The sequence below is a fragment of the Macrotis lagotis genome, chromosome 7, assembly GCF_037893015.1.
Source record: "Macrotis lagotis isolate mMagLag1 chromosome 7, bilby.v1.9.chrom.fasta, whole genome shotgun sequence".
Lineage (NCBI taxonomy): Eukaryota > Metazoa > Chordata > Mammalia > Peramelemorphia > Peramelidae > Macrotis > Macrotis lagotis.
In genome coordinates this window covers 166,719,545-166,739,363 of record NC_133664.1, presented here as the reverse complement: position 1 = coordinate 166,739,363, position 19,819 = coordinate 166,719,545, and the positions used below count along the sequence as shown (strand labels likewise).

At 32.9% G+C, this 19,819-nt stretch overlaps 1 protein-coding gene across 4 annotated transcripts in view; it reads left to right on the top strand.

Moving 5' to 3' along the window:
* Nucleotides 1-19,819, top strand: part of SEMA3A (semaphorin 3A) — a 669,223-nt gene that overhangs the window by 309,439 nt on the left and 339,965 nt on the right. The window contains exon 4 of one of the 4 annotated variants that reach the window (XM_074194048.1): nt 13,203-13,277. The exons of the other annotated variants lie outside the window; for them this stretch is intronic. The gene's annotated coding sequence lies outside the window, so the exon portion shown is untranslated. The remainder of the gene's footprint in view (nt 1-13,202; nt 13,278-19,819) is intronic. 4 annotated transcript variants of the gene reach the window in all.

Here is a 19,819-nt window from a genome sequence, read left to right as displayed (position 1 = left end):
TTAGTATATATTTCATTCATATATAGTATCACTCTAGTTGTATCTGTGTTCTCTGTATATATTTATATATATGTAATGTATATATGTGTGTACAATATATATAGAGAGATACTATATATTGTATATGTGTACATGTGAGCATACACATAAGTTTGTATATAATTGTCTATTTTAAATCCATATATTTTATATAGCTATAGACAGACACATATATAAACTCAAGAGCAAAAATCCTATATTGCAAACTATTGAACATTTCAACTTGATATCCAAAAGACATCTCCAATTCATCATTTCCAAAACATACATTAACTTACTTCCCAGACCCTTTCCTATGCCAACTTTCTTTACTTGTTTCAAGGTTAAGACCTTTCTTTTCATTTGACAGCTTCATAACCTCAATTTAATATTGAATTCCTCATTCTCCATCACCCCATAATCCTGATCAGCTGCCTAACCATATTAGTTCTTTTCTTAGTTGATATTTTATTTTTCCAAATACATGTTGTGAAAGTTTTTCAACATTCATCCGTATGCATATATATATATATTTTTAAGTGATAAAATGTCCTTCTACCCTCTCTTCCCATCCCCCTCCCCTGTGTTAAACATGTTTATAGATTAGTCATTTTTGGTATGAGAAATTAGGATTAAGGGAAAGAAATACATAAGAGATAATTTTTAAAAAGTGAAAGTAGTGTTCCTCAGAGTTTGAAGATTTGGAGTTTTGGGGGGGTTGTTTTGGTTTTTTCCCTCTGGAAGAAACTAGTTGTAACCCTATATAATCACCTATCCTGCTCATGTGGCCATTATTTTAGTTCAGGTTTATCACCTCTTGTTAGACTATTGCAGTGGTCTCATAATAAATTTCCCTGACTCAAGTCATTCTCTCCACAACGCATCCTTCTCACAAATTCCACTGTGATTTTTCCTTAAGGAGATTCTTTTGCTACCATACTCAAGAAACTGCAATGGTTCCCTATTACTCCCAAGAGAAAAAAATATTAACTCCAGTTGCATAATTTTTAAAACTCTAAACAACTGGACTCCAACTTATCTTTCAAGTCACTTTGGATAGATAAACAGATAGATAGCAAGATAGTAAGGTAGTGAGATAGAGAGATAGAGACAAAGCAATATCTATCTATATACATATTATCCACTTTCCTTACTCTGTACTTTAGAGAAATTTTACTTCTCTTTGTTTCTTACATAGGACACTCCATCTTTCTGCATTTGCAATGACCTTTCATGTGCATAATGTATTTTCTCTTCAACTTTGCTTTGTAGAATCTCTAGTTTCCTTCAAGTAATAGCTCACATGCTTTTCTTGATTTCCCTGATGATTAGTGTACATTTATTTACCTCATTTTGTTTTCTATTTATTCTACTTGTATATATTCCATGTATACATACATATATACTTAACTCCTTCCATAAATATAAGTTCCTTGATAACAAGGGTTCTTAATTTTATGTTTGTATCCCTAGCTCAGTATATGCACTTAATAAATATCTGTAGATTGGCTCAGTTCTCCTCCTTATCTCCATTTAGAGCAAAAGACAGTGAAATTTATTTTGAGTTTTCAAAAGAACTTAATATGCTACCTTAGGTTTAATTACCATAAGATGTTATTGAGTTGCTAAATCTCCACACAAAAGCTAACATAAACTTGAAGTAATTCCTTTCAGTGAGAGGTCTTGGGTGTTTTGAACCCATCTGGGTTTGATCTGAAACCCAGAGACCAGCAAGAGACTCTTAGCATACTTTAGATTTAAGCAGCAGGATTCTAGTTTTAGTATTGCCACAAGCATTTATATCATGTCTTCAGATTATGCATCAATATCTAGATTAAAAACTAATTAAAAGGAAGGGCAAAGTCCTTATTTTTTAAATCGAGTCTTATTTACCTTATTCTCATCTGATTTCTTTATATATTTTCTGTTATTTACATGCCTTCATTTATCTATTGAAATGCAGTTTGGCAAAGTGGATGGAGGGCTGGAACTTGTGAATTAAAATGTAGCCTCCACTCATACTGACAAGCCACTTTAGTTTTCTTGAGCCTAAACTAACAGTTGAATTTCTGTTTTTTATTGTTGTCTCTTTTCAGTTGTGATCCCCTATGGACATTTCCTGGCAAAAATTCTTGCCATTTGCTTTTACACCTGAGGAAACTGAGATAACCAGGGTGAAGTGGCTTGCTCAGGAACCCATCACTACTAAGTATCTGATGTGGAATTTAAACTCACATAAATAAGTCTTCAAGATTCCAGGCCTAGTCCTCTATCCACTGTATCACCTAATCTACATTTATTCAGGTTGTCTCCAAACCAAAAATCATATATAAAGACACAGGCGTGTGTAAAAATAAAATGTTAATATATAATTAATGTCAAGGGAAAATTTAGAGGTTTTCTATAAATTATTTGATTTTGAGACTTAAATTTAAAAAGATATATGGACCAAACTGAACTCAAGGACCTCTCATATATATATATATATTCAATAGTATAACAAAGAACATTGTTAATATTAATGTTATCATTTTAATTGTGAGATAGAAATGTACTCAGGCTATATCCTTTTGTATATATGTATATCTATATGGGATATTTTTTCATTCAGATAAATTTATTGTTACCTTTGAATTTTAACTCATAGTTATTATTCATTACTTAATGTGGAAAATTGAAAGTGAAAAAAATGAACTGGAAAAACAGAGATAATTCCCTAAAGGATTTGCTTGAGGACGTTTGGGGAGCAAAATACTCTAGTTTTCCAGATGCTCAGAGATAATTGCGTAACCTAATCTGCCTGGTACAAGCGTTAACTTGGTAAAAAGTGTGGGAAAAATAGTTCTTTACATTGGACTTTGTACTTATTGTCACTTGTACTACATAGAACTGATACAGCTTTAAAGAGAAAATAATTAAAGAAGCATGGGAGAATCAGGAGAAAGCTGAGAAAGTGGCAAAGCATAGATTTAAAGGGAAACTTTAATTTTTGTTTGTGCTAACATGTGCCAATTTGCTCCATTCATTCTGAACCCCATCATATTTCACTTAGGATAAGTGCCTTTCCTACAAAATTTCTAAAACTTCAGGCCCAATAGTCAAAAAATGAGTGCTCAGATGAAGCTTTTATTAACTCATTATGACATAGATTACTAATATTCAACTAAATTACAGTGACCTATAGCAGGTATAAATATTTTCTGGTGATAAAGTATAAAAAGAGTATCATTTTATGAACTTCTACCAACACATACTCATGGTACAATTTCAAAATGTGTAACCAGTATATGCAAATTTACTTAGATACTATTGCAATCAATGTTTTCTAGTTTCCCTTTTTATGTTGATTTTCTATACTTCAACAGCACATCTATTTTTTTTTTCTCTATAAACTATCTATGGAGATTTTGCTAAATCTGCATGATTTTGTTTGGGTAAATATACATACAGATTCATGCACATGTATGCACTGGATAGGACTGTCCAGAGCTCAAAGCATCTTAAGGAACACCCAGTATTTAAAGGTGTTTTTTTTTTTTTCTGGTGTACATCTGTAACTTAATGTCTTAGAAAGTTGGTTAGGGCACTAAATGATTGAGAGACTGACTCATTGTCACAGAGCTGATATGTGTATGTATTAGTGAGTTCAAGTCTTCCTAACTTTGAGGGTGATCTCCTATCTACTACAACAATCCTTTCATATTAGTCTTGTGTGGTTTTCGGTTTTACAGGAATGATCATTCTGCAAAGTGCCAGCACACAGATGGCACTTAATACTTATAGAATGCTTGTTTTCTCAATCCATTGGACATTTACTTTAGACAAAGTATTTAAATGATCTAGAAGTTTTCTGCCCTTAGTATCTTCTGCTCTAAAAGTGGTTATTAGTCTGGACTCCATGAACTTGGATTTAAGATTATTTTCATAGGTGTATTTGTATTTTGATAAATGTATCAATTGGTTTTTTTGGCAATCCTATGTATTTTGCTTTGTGCAATTGAAACATTTTTCCCCTGAGGCATATATAGGATTTATCTCACTGCCAAGCACTTGGAAATAATGTGGTATCATTAATATATGTAGTAGTAGCTGACTTTCCATAAATAGTATTTAACTGTTGTGTGTTATATTAGTGATGGTAATTGATTTACTCTGACCTATCCACACTTTAATCTTTTTTACCACAAGAATTTTGCAGTTTTATTAAATCCAACAAACATTTATTAATCCCAAAAAATTGGTAAGGCAAAAATGTCCCTATTTTCAAGGACCTTACATTATACTTTAAGTCTAGTGTTAAGAGCATAGTTCCAAGTTAATGAAACAGTCTAAATTGACTTTTTTCTCTTCCTCCTTTCCTTCCCTGTTTCCTTCCTACATTGCTTCCTTCCTCTCTTTCTCTCTTCCTCTCTCCTATTTCCTTTATTTCTTCCTTTCCTTCCTTGCTTCATTCCTTTATTTCTTCCTTTCCTTCCTTTCTTTTTTCTTCTTTCCTTCTTTCTTACCATTTTTCTTTCACCTTCCCTCTCTTCCTCCTTTTCTTTCCTCCCTTTCTTTCCTTCCTTTCTTTCCTTCCTTCCTTTTTTCTCTTTTTCTCTTTCCTTCCTTCCATCTTTCTTTCTTTCTTTCTTTCTTTCTTTCTTTCTTTCCTTCGCTCCTTCATTCCTTCCTTCTTTCCTTCCTTTCCTTCCTTCCTTCCTTCCTTCCTTCCTTCCTTCCTTCCTTCCTTCCTTCCTTCCTTTCTTCCTTCTTTCTTTCCTGGCAGATAGTAGGTACTTAATGCTTATTGGATGACTGATTTCAGATTTATTTCTCTCCTAATTATACCATAATGCTTTTGATCTCTTTGTCAAGCAGGGAACTAAGGAAGGTAAGAAGAGCATCTTTATTTGTAGAGCATTTAGCAAGATGATGACAGAAGATTCCTAGCAGTATGGCTTGAAAAAGTAACAGAAAATAATTGGGAGAAGAATTAACTCAAAGAGAGCATGGTCTGAGATGTAAGCAATTCAGTTCACCCAGAGTACTTGCAAATGGAGATGGGAATAGGGTGTTACAAAATAAAAGTGAAATAAATCTTCCTTTGTTTCTATAGTGATTTATTGTCACTAGCAATGACAATGAAAAACACCCTTTATCCTCTACTACATCTCTATTCAGTGTGCTCATACAAGACATAGGGCATAGAAGAAGATGAGGCCAGGATAATTTGTTGGGTTGGATCTACATGAATTAGAAATCTATACTGGAAGAGACATACTTTAAAAAGTACCCAGGGATTAATTATTAAGTTATCAGAGAGGGGAAGAGACCAAAAGAATGGAAACCATCTGTCAGTCACTCGAGTAGTCCATATGTTAATTTTCTAATCTCTCAAAAAATGTTTTTGAGGTATAATAAGGGTATGCTGGTTGAAAAAGAAAAGGGATCAGTAAGGTCTTTTCAGATGATTTTATTCACAAACTACAATTTTATAGATACACATCTGATTAATGGGTGCAGAGAATTCTGTCCTAAATAAGGGAAAATGTTAGGAGCACATCAATATTCAGTCAGAAGTTTGTTGCTAAATCTGACATTTATCTTCTATTCCATTTCTAGTAAAGCTTTTTATCTTTCGTGTATGGCCTATCCCACCACTGATCAATCTTCATTATAGAAAAGGGTACCTTCTAGACAGAACTCAAATGACTACTGCCCTATTGCTTTTGTTTTGTCTTTATTTTAATGTTCTTCAATGGGTTACCTTTCGTATGTTTGCTTCTGTCATATTTCTCAGAAATGTTGCATTTAATATGGCAAAAAGCAAAGCAAAAACTCCTCAGGTCTGACTAGCTTGAGGTGGGCATTGAATTAAAAACTCTTAGAATAAAATTGAAAGATTGATCTGAATGTTCTTTATATGTTTTAGAATGTTGATCCTCATCAAAAAATATCTCTGATTTTTATAAACAGTATGAATCAAGATGGTAGCAAAAATCTTGTCCTCTGGTCTTTTGGAATCCAGCATATAAGGAAAATACGAGCTGTGTCCTCACTCATCCTTAAATGAAATGACTTAATAATCTTTCTCAATATTTCTCCTACAACCTCTCCCACAGGTTTTCCTGTCTCCCATCATAATAATCACCTTAGTTCAAAAATTCATAAACTTTCAATTAAATTATTATAATAGTTTGCTAATTTGTCTTACTGCCTCTCCAATTCCTCTCTCCAATCTATGTCTATCAAACTAATATCTCTAAAATCAATGTTTTAAAATATCATCTTCCTATTAAGTAAGTTCTAGTATGAAATTGTTACTTCTAGGATCAAATATAAATTCTGTTTGACAGTTAAAAACCTTTCACAAATTGACTGAAATTTATCTTTCCAGTCTTAATCTTAAATGTTCCTCCTTTACACATATTTTTTGGATCCAGACAAATTGACCCTGCTACTATTTTTCATATATTAAAGTATATTTCTGTCCCTATGTCTTTAAACAGGTTGTTCACCATACTTAGAATGAACTGTCTCCTTCCCTTCAACTATAAGAATTATTCATTTTCTTTAAAGCTTAATCACTAACTGATATATGAGGCCTTTCCTGATTCTACTACTTTCTAGTTTTCTGTGATTTCCCTCCCACAAAAAAATTATCTTATATTTATCATATATATAATATATACACACACATACATATATATATATGTTATAAACTTTTATATATACATAAGAACAGAATTGCTCTTTTATTTTTATTTAGTTATTATTTATTTTTATTATTTTTTTATTTTTATTTATTATTTTATTTATTTATTTTTACTTTTATTTTTTATCTCCACAATCTGACATAGTATCTGGCACCTTGTTGAAAGTGCTACTTGAGAACAACTAGGTGTTGCATTGGATAGAACCTGGAGTCAAGAGTACCTGAGTTCAAATCCAACCTCAAACCTTTAATAATTACCTATGTTACCTTGGGCAAGTCACTTAACCCATTGCCTTAAATAAATGAAATTAAAAAAAAAGAAAGTGCTACTTGTTGAAAGATATGTAGACCAATGATGCATGTAGCATTTGGCTATATTTTAGAAATAATTAACCAGTTTATTTTGGTAGGTTTGGTCTCAATGACTGTAAAACTAGATGAAGCCCATGAAAAAGGTTTTGTGTCCCTCATTTTTCTGTTATTGACATTTTTCCAGTTTTCATAATAATATCTTTCTTTCCCTCCTCCTCCTCTTCCTCCTCCTCCTCCTCCTCCTCCTCCTCCTCCTCCTCTTCTTCTTCTTCTTCTTCTTCTTCTTCTTCTTCTTCTTCTTCTTCTTCTTCTCTCTGTGTCTCTGTGTCTCTGTCTCTATCAATAGTCAGGGAAACATATATTTCATCAGATAATACAGAGATAGAAAGTGCACCAAGAGATGTACTTGGAGAGATTTTGGTTTAAGATTCTCAATTCATCTATCTAGGCTTTAACTGCCACTATTCACCCTAGATGGGAGTAACCGAGTAACCAGAGAGAAGGAATTCATTTGTTAATCCTGTTATATTTTTTTCTCCTCCTCCATTCAATTCAGTTCAACAATTCAACAAACATTTATTATATCCCTCCCTTAGCATCCTCTCTCAATGAAATACAGCAGGTCAAATAAAGGTCTGGCAGAGATTTCCAGCAAGCATACAGCTGTGTGTATCTGGTACACAGGTGTTTCACCCTTTAGTGCCAACAGTAACATGTTTATTTTTGATTGGCAATCAAGACTTGGGAATTTCTTCACCCTGCAATTTTCCTCACAGAATTAAAGAGTGTGGCCCACCCAAGATGAAGGATGAAGTCAGCCTCAGAGTTTCCCCTATTCTCATAGTCAGCCAGACAAACAGGTGAATCACAGGAAGACTTCCTAGCTTAATCCTTTGAAAATTAATCTATATACTCCGAGAAATGCAAAATCACACGTTCCATATATGTTTTGTTCTAGCTTTTCAAACCCTTCTTCAATTATCTTTGTAGAAACAAATACCATTTTTGTTTTGCTTTGTTTTTCAAATGATCACTCTTGTTATTCTTTAAAAAACTTGTATCACTGCTTTTCAGAATTGAATTGGAAAAGTAGTACAGCAATTTATTTTTGATTTAAGTTCATTTTACTTTAAAATTCATTAACACTATATACCTTACAAAGTTCATGTGAGTTGGTTAAATTAAATCTGTTCAAATTTTCTTCTTAGATAACCATCTAATAGTAAATTATTTGTATCTTGACAGGTAATTTGATACAATATATATTACCAGGCTTGCCTTCAGGAAGACCTGAATTTAAATCCTGCCTCAGACTAGCACTATCATTTTGACCCTGAGGAAGTCCCTCAACCTCTCTCAGACTGTTTTCTCATCTATAAAAATAAGAAAATACATGCAAAGTGATTTTCAAACACATTACATATATGTTAAAACTTATTACATAATCAAAATTTTGTAAAGTATGATCCATATAACAAGAGTAAGGAGTAAAAATATTAATCCTCATTTTACAGATGAGAAAATTGTCAACTCTGAGATTAAATTATTAGCCCGGGATCAACTTTTTAGTAAGAATCTGAGGCAAAATTTGAAGGCAAGGTTGTCTTCAAATAGTTTTTTCAATCCTTGAATTGTGCCTTTTACTAATATATCCATGAAATGGTAATCAATCAGTCAATCAACAAACATTTATTGAATGACTCCTTTGTACACTCTGCCAAACTGATACCATTTTCAAAGGAAAAGGAATGATAATGTGGATGAATTTAGATATACAATAAATTTAAAATGAAATATCCAGTGACCCTAATAGCACTGATATATTATAGAGAATATAATATTTATTCTAAACATGCTGATCTCATTGATCAAAAGGGAATTAGACTAGTAAGATCTTGATTCAAACCTTGACCTTGGACAATAAATTAATCTTTCAGTGCCTCAGTTTCCTCATCTATAAACTTAGGAAAGTACCCTGCCTCTAAATTCCCTTACAGTCTTTAGCCCATAATCCCAAGGGATTTTTGAAAATTCTATTTTATTTTTTTAATTCTAAATTCTCTTCCTCCCTCTACCCATTGAGAAAGCAAGAATTGCAAAATCCCTTATACATATGAAGTCAAAATATATTTCTACATTAATCATGTTTTTTTAAAAAAGAGAAAAATACATTTAATCTACTCTGTCTATAAATTCTCTATACAGAGTTAGATGGTATTTTTATCATGAGTCCTTTGGAAATGTGGTAGATCATTGAATTTATCAGTTACTAAGATTTTCATAGTTGATCATCTTTACAATATTGCTATTACTGTATTCAATATTCTCCTGCTTGTGCTCATTTCACTTTGCATCAGTCTTCATAAGTTTTTCTGAAACAACCTTGCTCAACATTTCTTAAATATTCCATCATAAACATGTACCACAGCATGGGCAGCCATTTACTACTTGATGGGCATCCTGTTTAATTTCTAATTCTTTGTTACCACAAATATAAATATTTTTATACATATGGGTCATTTTTTCTTTGTCTTAGAAGGAATTTTTAAACAAATTTTTAAAAACTTTAAAATAAATGGTAATTACTTTACAAAACACTTATTTAAATGAAGGGTATCTGAATTTAGCATTTAGGAATCCTAGAGAAAAAGAATTCTAAGTTTCTAAGCTTCTGGGTTAGCACTTAGAAATGTTTTTTTTCCCAAGGATTATGGGTACAGTTTCTTGGACTTTGCAGACTATCCCCTGGATTTTTATAGGATTATAGATTCACAGCATTTTTGAACTGTACAGGACTGTAGAAATCGCTTTATTCAACCTCTTTATTTTACAGATGAAGAAAAAAAGAGAAGTGAAACAATTTCCTTAAATATAAGAAAAGTAGTAAATAGTGGAAACAAGATTTAAACCCAGATCAAATCTAGGTCATCTTTCTTTTCACTTCCATAGTTAAAAATAAAGTGTAGCTTAGCAGAAAGAACTTGAACTGACAGTCAGAAAACCTGAAAATTTTTCCCTCACTCTACCACTAAATGTCAGTGCAACCCTAGAAAAATTTGTTTCTTTGCCCTTCAATTTTTGTCATCTTAAGATGGAAAGACAAGGGACTAGAACAGGAGGAATTCCTATTGTGGGGACTCATGAACTTTAAAAAAATTGATCATTATATTTCAATATTTCAATATAATTAGTTTTCTATGTGATATTTCACGTGTATTTTATGCATTTAAAAATATTCTGAAGGGTTCAGAGATTTTACTAGAGGATCAATAGGATCCATGATAGGAAAAAACTAACAAATGCCTAGACTAGATGTCCAAAATTATGAAATCTATCTACTCTACATTGTTTTTTGTCATTTACAGCATCCTGTCCTGTCCTTAATGTTAGTCCCATGACATTGTTTATCCAATTCTTCAGTTTTTCTCTGTCTCTCTCTCTCTGTCTCTCTGTCTCACACACACACACACACACACAAAAACAGACACACACATAGAAAAAACAAGAACCACTATTATGATGACTACTACTACTACTACTACTATCTACCTTTTGCCTAACTCCTGGATGTATCATGATTTGTTTTTAAGTAAATTGAAACATATGGCTATTGATAAACTGTTTCATATTTGCTAATATTTAGCTTCCCCCCAAAAAATATTCTTACATATGGACATTGTTAGATTTTGTCTATATATTGTAAAAGTCATTGCCTGCTTCATTCTGGATTTCTTTTATGACCATTGTAGGGAAAAGGAGAAGAATAAGGCCAGAAAGCAAAAGATTCTGAAATTTTTTTGTGAATTTTGCTATAAAAAAGTTCAAAGCACATTTTACTTCCACACCCTAACTTCTTCAGGAAAATTTACCCTACCCTTCATAAAGAGTTTATTTCCATTTAAATTGCACACACACACACACACACACACACACACACACAGACACACACACACATACACACACATACACACAAACACACATTTGCATACTTTCCACTCCATTATAACTTAAAGACAGGGCCTACTATTTTTTGCCTTTTTCTGGATCTCTGATTATTACAGAGACTAGCTTATTCTAAATGGTTTATGAATGCTTGCTAACTGACATTTACCTAAACTATTGATCATTAGGGAGGCTTATAGGCATTCCATTTTCTCTTACCTTTTTTTTAAGAAGACACTGTTTTCTCCATGAAGCCTTTCCCAAACCCCCTAAATTCTAATTCCCTCTTTTTTATAGTACCTTATATTTAACTACTTTGTTTATATAAATATACATAATTGATAACACACAGTATAGGCATTTATTTAATTTATATTTATAATATATACATGCATATGTATTTCTACATATAGGTATATACTTTTACACACATATAAATACATATATATATAAATTTGTATATACATATATGTAAGCAAATTTCATATTTAGTTTTTGTATTCCTATGTCTAGCAAAATGATTTGGGGGGGGTGTTGTAAGGGAATGGAGTTAAGTGACTTGCCCAAGATCATTCAGCTAAGTATTGTCTGAAGCTGCATTTGAACTCAAGTCCTCCTGACTCCAGGGCCATTGTTCTATCCACCCACATAATGATTTCTAAAAATACTGATTGACTTAAGAAAGGAAACAAAATATGGAGAGTCAATCACTTAAAGAATACCCACAATAAACTTAATTTGCTATGTTTTGATATGATATAGTACCTTCAGGTGTTTAATTGAATAGAATTTGTGAGGGAGGAGCAAGGATGGGAAATCTTTCTGCCAAGGGCAATTTAGAAATTTATAACATCATTCAAAGGCCACATAAAATTATCAACTTAAAAATTAGTCTGTTACATTTGGTCAAAAATTCAATTAATTTACTCATAAAAGCCTCCTAGATTTATTGAACATTGAATCCCACCTGCAGTTGCTGTGGCAGCTTCAGACTAAATGATTGGGGGGGGTGGCTTATATGACACATGGATTTAGATGTTCCCTCTCCTGAGGAACTGTCAGGTTAGGAACTGAAAGATCTTATAATTTAGTGATACCATTAAGGTATAAGGGACTAAAAAACAAATGTTGTTTGGAATCATTATTGAGCTTAAGTCTAGATTTAACTATACAACTATGTTTAAAATTGGGAATCCTTTGGATTCAAGAGTTGGAAGAGAATGGAGCTTAATGAGACCTTTAATTGATGAACTCTAAATTTAAAAACAAAAAAGTGAGACAAAGAGAAAAAAAAAATTAGTATCCAGTTAAAAGTTAGTAACCTGGGGTCAGGAGTCTCTTCCAAGAGGAGGGAAGAAGTCACCTGTGTTTTGATGTGGCATTAAAGATAAATTCTGAAAAAAAAAGTTAGTAACCTGGAGACCTCCACTTTCTTGCATATCACAAATAGAATTGCGGACTTTTAATGTTAGTCTATTCTGATCTTCAGGGGGCCTAACTTCTTTGTGCTCTGTCACTATTTCCTTTTTATGTTGCTGCTCCAAGAGTCCTCTGAGTTGAAAAACTGGGAAACATCTAAATTACCATAGTATTATGAGTTTCACAGTCTACTCTCCCTGAATATTTCTCTGAATATTTGGGGGCTAACCCCTGTATGTGAATGGTCTACGGGATCAGTTAAAAAAGTTTCGAAGGACCTATACAGAATGAGTTGAATTCATATTTTTTGCTCAGGTAGTTTCTCATACAGATTTACTACTATTTGAGACCAGTCAATAGGTGTCAGTAATCAGAGCTTAAGAATAAGAGACAGTTATTCAGGTAATCGAGGGTTGAAGCCTGAGTTGACAGGAGGAAAGGAGAGGGAGAAGAGTAAGTCAGATTTAGAGTGGGACACTATAGTGCTAACTTCCTTACTGGGACAGAGGAACCAAGTAGATGAATGGAAGCAGACAGGGAAATCATCTTCAAGATGAAATATGATGAACAAAATCAAAGGAATGACAAAGCAAGTTCTGTACTGAGGATTTTAGAACACTGGAATTTCTTCCAGGAGGGTAGATAATGCCTATAATTCATCTGTAACCAATGGATATTAAACTGGCAAAACAGTTCTTAGAACGTGCCATCATTAGTCTGCTACTCACAGTTTCTTGTTTCCTTCATTTAGTGCTTTAGGATGACTTTTTTTTTTTCTTTTTTTCCCCCTTTCAATTTTCCTAATGATCACAAACAGGACCATTTCAATGAACAAGGAACTCAATGAAAACTATGCAGGGAATGAACTTCTGTCAGCCACAGTGTTTTGCAAGTATATATCAAATTTACTGTGAAAATAACAAAATTGCATTATTTGGTTTTTATTCCTTTTTTGACATTTTGGTTGTTGCTGTTCTATGTATTTTTGAATGTTTTATTGGTGTTTTATTTTCCTCTTAAATAAGAAATAAGAATATTTTATTTATATATTATCTTGAAATAGTTGATTGCCATGAGACTACCAAATGCCCTTTCAGTACTACAAACAAACAAACAAAAAAGAAAACACCTCAGAGGTGGCTTAGTGGATAAAGCACTGGCCTTGGAGTCAGGAGTACCTGGGTTCAAATGTGGTCTCAGACACTTAATAATTACCTAGCTGTGTGGCCTTGGGAAAGCCACTTAACTCCATTTGCCTTGCAAAAACCTAAAAACAAACAAACAAAAAACACCTCTTTAGACCTTAGGAATATTATCCCCTCCCCTTCATATACTTAGGGATTCCAGGAACTAGTTAATGTTCTGACTGAAGAACTTGATGGGGAAGAGGACTAGAGATCTTTGACAGGATCTCTGATAAACAACTTTCCTATCCTGGGAAGATATGGGTGGTGAAGTGGAACACTATGCCTCTCTTGGGAGTCAAATGCTGCCAGTACTTTTAGGATCAATACTATTTTTAGTCCAGGTACTTTTTCTACCATCACAGAATACAAGCTGTTTACACTCCAATAGACAGTCCTCAAGAATGACTCTGACCAAGAAAATCAGTTTGTGTACATCATATTATTTATCCTCTCTCAACTTATCTGGATACTCCTCAGATGATAATCAACAGATATTTATTTTTAATATAAATATTTTATTTGATTTCCAATTATATACAATAGTAGGTTCTTCCTATCATTTTTTGTATGTTTTTGAACTTTATAATTTCCCCCCCCAACCTCGCTTCCCTCCCCCCCACAGAAGGCAGTCAGATAGTCTTTATATTCTTTCCACACTATACATTGATCAAAATTGAGAGAAAAATCATATCCTTAAGGGGAAAAAAAATATAGGAGATAGCAAAATTATGTAATACATAAGATAGCTTTTTTAAATTGAAGGTTATAGTCTTTGTTTAAACTCCACAATTCTTTCCTTGGATACAGGTAGTATTCTCCATCGCAGATACCCTAAAATTGTCCCTGATTATTGAACTGATAAAATGAGAAAATCCATTAACATTGATCATCAATCCCATCAACAAATTTATTAAACATCTACTTAATGTCAGTCATGTGAGAAGTGTTGGAGATGCAATAACATTAATACCTTCCCTCACAGAGTTTATATTCTATACAAAGATGTCAGACTCAATAACTAACTGCTGAGTGTGGCCAAACTAGATTAAAATATAGTTGGGAAATGTTTAGAAAAATAAAACTACATAGATAATGTAGTTTGTGGTTTCCCAAGGCTATAAGTGATGCTGCTAGAAAACTTTTCACTTTGAGTTCGATACCACTTCAGTAGAATGTAACATTTGGTTATGTATAATTATGCATATATTTTGTTATTTGGTCATATCAGTCATTTCCAACTTTTCATGAGAGTATTTGGGGTCTTCTTGGAAAAGATACTAGTTTTCCATTTCCTTCTCCAGCTGATTTTAAAGATGGGAATACTGCGGCAAATAGGGTTAAATGACATGCCCAGGGTCACATAGCTAATAAATGTATACACTTATTAGTTGTATTTGAACTCATGAAAATGAGTATTCCTGACTGAAGACTAGGTACTTTATCCATTGTGCCACCTATATTCCCCATATAAGTATATTCAAAAATAAATAGAATAGGGGTCAACTAGATGGCATAGAGCACTGACACTAGAGTCACAAATCCTGAGTTCAAATCCAGCCTCAGACACTTAATAATTGCCTAGCTGTGTGACCTTGGGCAAGTGACTTAATCCCATTGCCTTAAATAAATAAAAATTAAATACATGCATATATATATATATATATATATATATATATATATATATATATACATATCAAAGTAATTTTTTGGAAGAAAGGCATTAGCAATTGTAGAGACTCAAAAAATATCTCATGAAATTGAACCCAGAGCTAGGTCTTGAAAGAAACCAAGAAGTCTAAGAAGCAGAGGTAGGTGTATATACCACTCTGGGAGATAGATTGTATAAAAACATAGAAAATGAGGAAGGGTCATTTGTGTGTAAGAGCAAGAAGGCCAATTTAGCTAAAACATAGAGAATATGAAGGGGAAAGCTGGAAATATATATATTGGACCCAGGTTAAGAAGGCCTTTACATGGCCTATGGAGTAGATTGTATTTGGTCCTTGATTTAAGGCAATAAGGACTCACTGGAGAGCATTAAGACTTTGTCAAACTTGCTTTAAGAAATTAAATTTGGCAACTAGATGTAAGAGTGATCTGGAAGGGGAGAAAATTGAGTAGTAGAAAGAATGATAAACATTGTGGAAGTAAAGATATAAGATTTGGTACTTGGTTGGACATATTGAGAGAGGGAAAAAGGAAGGGAGGGAAGAAATTAGAATAGATTACCAAAAAAAATTACAAACCTGGGTGACCAGAAGGATAGTGAGCAGAATAGGATTTGAGGGAAAAGATGATGAATTATTTTGGATATCTTCAGGTTTAGATGTCTCTAGGGATATTTTGAAGGCATCCATTTTGAAGTATCCAATGCTAATTTTTTGTAGATGATCTGAAAAAAATAAGGGAACTAGGACTGGATATATGGATGCATGAATCATTAGCATAAAGATGCTATTATTCAAAGATGAAGTCAACAAATCAAAGAGTGTAGAGAAAAGAACAGAATAGAGGCATAGAGTATACATAGAAAATACACAGAATATGATATAGATGATGAAACAGAAAAGGAGACTGACAAAGAATGATCTTATATGAAGGAAGAGAATCAGAAACAATAGAAGAGAGAATAATCTAGGACACTGATTTGGTCAATGGTATCAAATACTGATATGGAAGACTGAATATTGAAAAAACAGGCCTTTAGCTTAAGTAATTTATGATGCTTGTCCTTCTTTCTCACAGAGGACCTTGACATCAGAAAGGTGATGCCATCACAAGCACATGAATTAGATTTGAGTGGGGGGGGTGCTCTGCTATCACCAGCCTAACTTTACCTTCCAGAGCTAACTGGGTCCAGTGACCTTATATAAATCAGGATGACCAGATATGGCCCTAGATATGAAACAATCAGGGTTGAATTGCCCAAGGACACATTAGTAAAATATCAAATATCTGAGACTGGATTTGAACTCCCATCCTCCTGATTTCAAAACCATGCCTCTACCCACTGTACTACCTAGCTACCATAAAGGTATTTTTAAAATGGCAGAGAAAAATGGTAATTAAAAGTCATAGGTACATACAGGCATATGCAGTCCATTACCAGACTGCTATTTGAAGACTTTTCAGGGAGGTAGGACTTTTTGGTGCTAATATTTTACAGCCATAGACCTGGAGTCCAATATAACCTCCAGATCATGATAAAACATTACTCTCTCTTCTGTTATTTCTGAGACATTATTCTCTCTTGATTCTCTTCCTTCATATAAGATCTTTTTTTTCAGTTTTCTTTTTTGGATCACCATCTATATCATATTCTGTGTATTTATTTGTATTCTCTAGGAATTTATTCTGGACTCTTCTCTATACTCTTTCATTTGGTGACCTCATGTTTTAATATTAATATCTTTATACTAATAATTCATGTTCCCATATATCCAGTCCTACTTCCCCATTTTTTTCAGATCTTCTATTAAAAAATTGCCCATTGGATACTTCAAAATGAATACCCTAGAGACATCTAAACTTGAAGATGTGCAAAATAATTCATCATCTTTTCCCTCAAACCCTATTCTGCTCATTATCTTTCTGGTCACCCAGGTTTGTAATTTTTTGCTATTCTAATTTCTTTCCTCCTCCCTTTCCTTTTTTCCCCTTTCTCTTCACCTATCCCCAAATGTCCAACCAAGTGGCAAATCTTGAAAATGTACCTTTACCTCCAAAGTAAGCTTTGTTGAGATAAAATTCATATGACTAAATTTTTAAAGATTTCCTTCCAAGACAAAGATATGCAGTTATTACTGATTAAAAGAGAAAATAATTGAAAGACATTCTAACAGAGCACAAGGGTTAAAGCCCACCACAGGAAAAAAAAAAACTAAAATGATTTGGGCAACTAAAAAGGCTGCTGAAGGTCCTAACATATCTATCAAAAAAAGGAAGAAGAGGGAAAGAAGCAAGCATTTACTAATATCCAGTAATAGGTGTATACCTTACGTCTTGGTAACTCTGTGGTGTAAGTGCTTACATGCCCTGAATCACTAACTCCAAGTATTATTGAGACCAAGTTATTTCTAGGATGCTTGTGTAAAATCAAGATAGATTAAAAAGCAGTTTTTACCAGTTAAGGTCTATGAATAAGACTTTATATATTGATAGTTTTTTAATGTACATCAGAGGATTACATAAATATACCATTTAGTAAAATAAGTCAATAGATATTCTGAGTTGTTAGAGTTCTAGAAATATAGCATGACAAAATAGAGAATGCACCAACTTGGAATAGGTTCTTGGCCTGGCTCTGTGAATTAATAATTATATTATCATAAGAAATTCACTTAACCTGATGGTATTTTAATTTTCTTACCCATAAAATAGGGTTAATGCTATTTATATTACGTAGCCAGAGGCAGACAAAGCATTTTTGTAAATTTTGATGGGCTTTATCATTAAAGTGTGAACTTCTTGAGGTCAGGGGACTACCTTATGTATTTCATTGAATTCTCCAAGCTTAGCATGAGGTAGACAGTAAAAGTTTACTGATTAATAGTGCATTATTATTTTTAAAGTATAATCCAGTGGTTGATAGTTATTGATATTGTCTTACCCCCCACCTTTTTAACTTTAATTAGATATGAAATCTTTTCCAGTGGTTATTTTTTGGCAATTTTTTGCCCTAAAGAGCCCTAAAGAATCAATCTCTCAATGCCTTCACAATTGCAGTTCCTGGATCACCAGCCCTTCTTGATATTATTAGTCTAGTCTAGCTGTTTTTCCATGTTTGTTCTCTTCTTTACCTATTCTTTATCTATTTGCAGTATAAGTACACTCAGAACTGTTATGTTAGTATTCAAGTATGGCTACTTCAAAGAATGGTCAATGTAGAACATGAAGGCACCTTTGTGGGGGGGGGGTGCCTTCTACCTTGTTTACTTTATAGATGAGGAAACTGAAAGAGACTTAAGCGTTGTTAACCACTATACTTGATGGTGAAGTGGGTTGTTTATAAAAATCTTTGCAGATTTTTTTTCCAACTTTACTGTTATTCTTTCCCCAATTCATTCCTTTAATACTTGAATTTATTTTATTTAGATATATGTCTTATCATGTGCTCTTTAAACTATTTTTATGATCCATTAATATTTTTTGTCTTGAAGTGATACCTTCCATAACCTCTTATTATGTTTCTCTGTAAGATTTTGGCATCAAATTTATATTCAAAATTGATACTACCTTTGACTATATTATATTAATCTTTATGCTTGACAAGTAAGTCAAATGAAAATAGTTATTAACCTCTTCTGGTTTCTCTTTTTATGCTAAGTGATTTATATTGGTAAAACTATATAAAATTCTTGTGTCAAGCTAGTCCTTTCCTCCATCCATACCTCATTGCTTTACTTTTTGTTGTATGAATAACTCTTTTAAATAAAGCAGGTTTGATTTGTTTTATTTGCATGTCATATATTTTTTATTTTTTTCTTCTATTTCTGTATCAATTTTTAACTTTGCTCTAACCAGTCAGGGTTCCAACTGTACATAGACAATGATTCAGCAGTAACCCCCTTGTGAGTAATTAATTAGTTCCTTACAAATTATGATGAATTTCATTTCTTATGGGACTATTCACAGTATACTGTATCTAATATCTTCTGAATTTTTCTTCAAAAACGAAGAACCCATGATACATATAAATTAATCATTTGTATTTGTGAGTTATAGAATACAACTGACTCCAAAGAATAATAAATGAGAATCACACAGATGCCAATGGAGAGGCACATGGAGGTTATGAGTAGGCTGCAACAAATTATAAATGGGGCATTACAAAGGATAACTGGAGTGAAGCATCAGCAAAGAATTGTTTGAACAAAACACATGGTGAAAGGGAGGGACAATTGATGGATTTATATTTTGCTGGTATACTGGTAAGGTCAAAAGAAATCAAGGACATTTTTAGTGTGTGAATGTTTTATAGTAAATTTAGAAAGATCGCAGATAAGAATGAAATAATGGCAATAGTACAATCCAGCTGGCAAGGGGAGAGGCACTTGGTCCATGTTGGATTTAGGAGATCTATCTAATTGTTTGTGTAATTAGGTCAGCCAAATAAATATTTATTAAAGGCTTAGTGGGTATCAATCACTGTACTCAACATAGACAGAAATGCAAAAAAAAAACCATTTCCCTGCCCTCAAGGAACTTATAGTCTAATGAGGAAGACAATATAAGAGAAACTTCACAA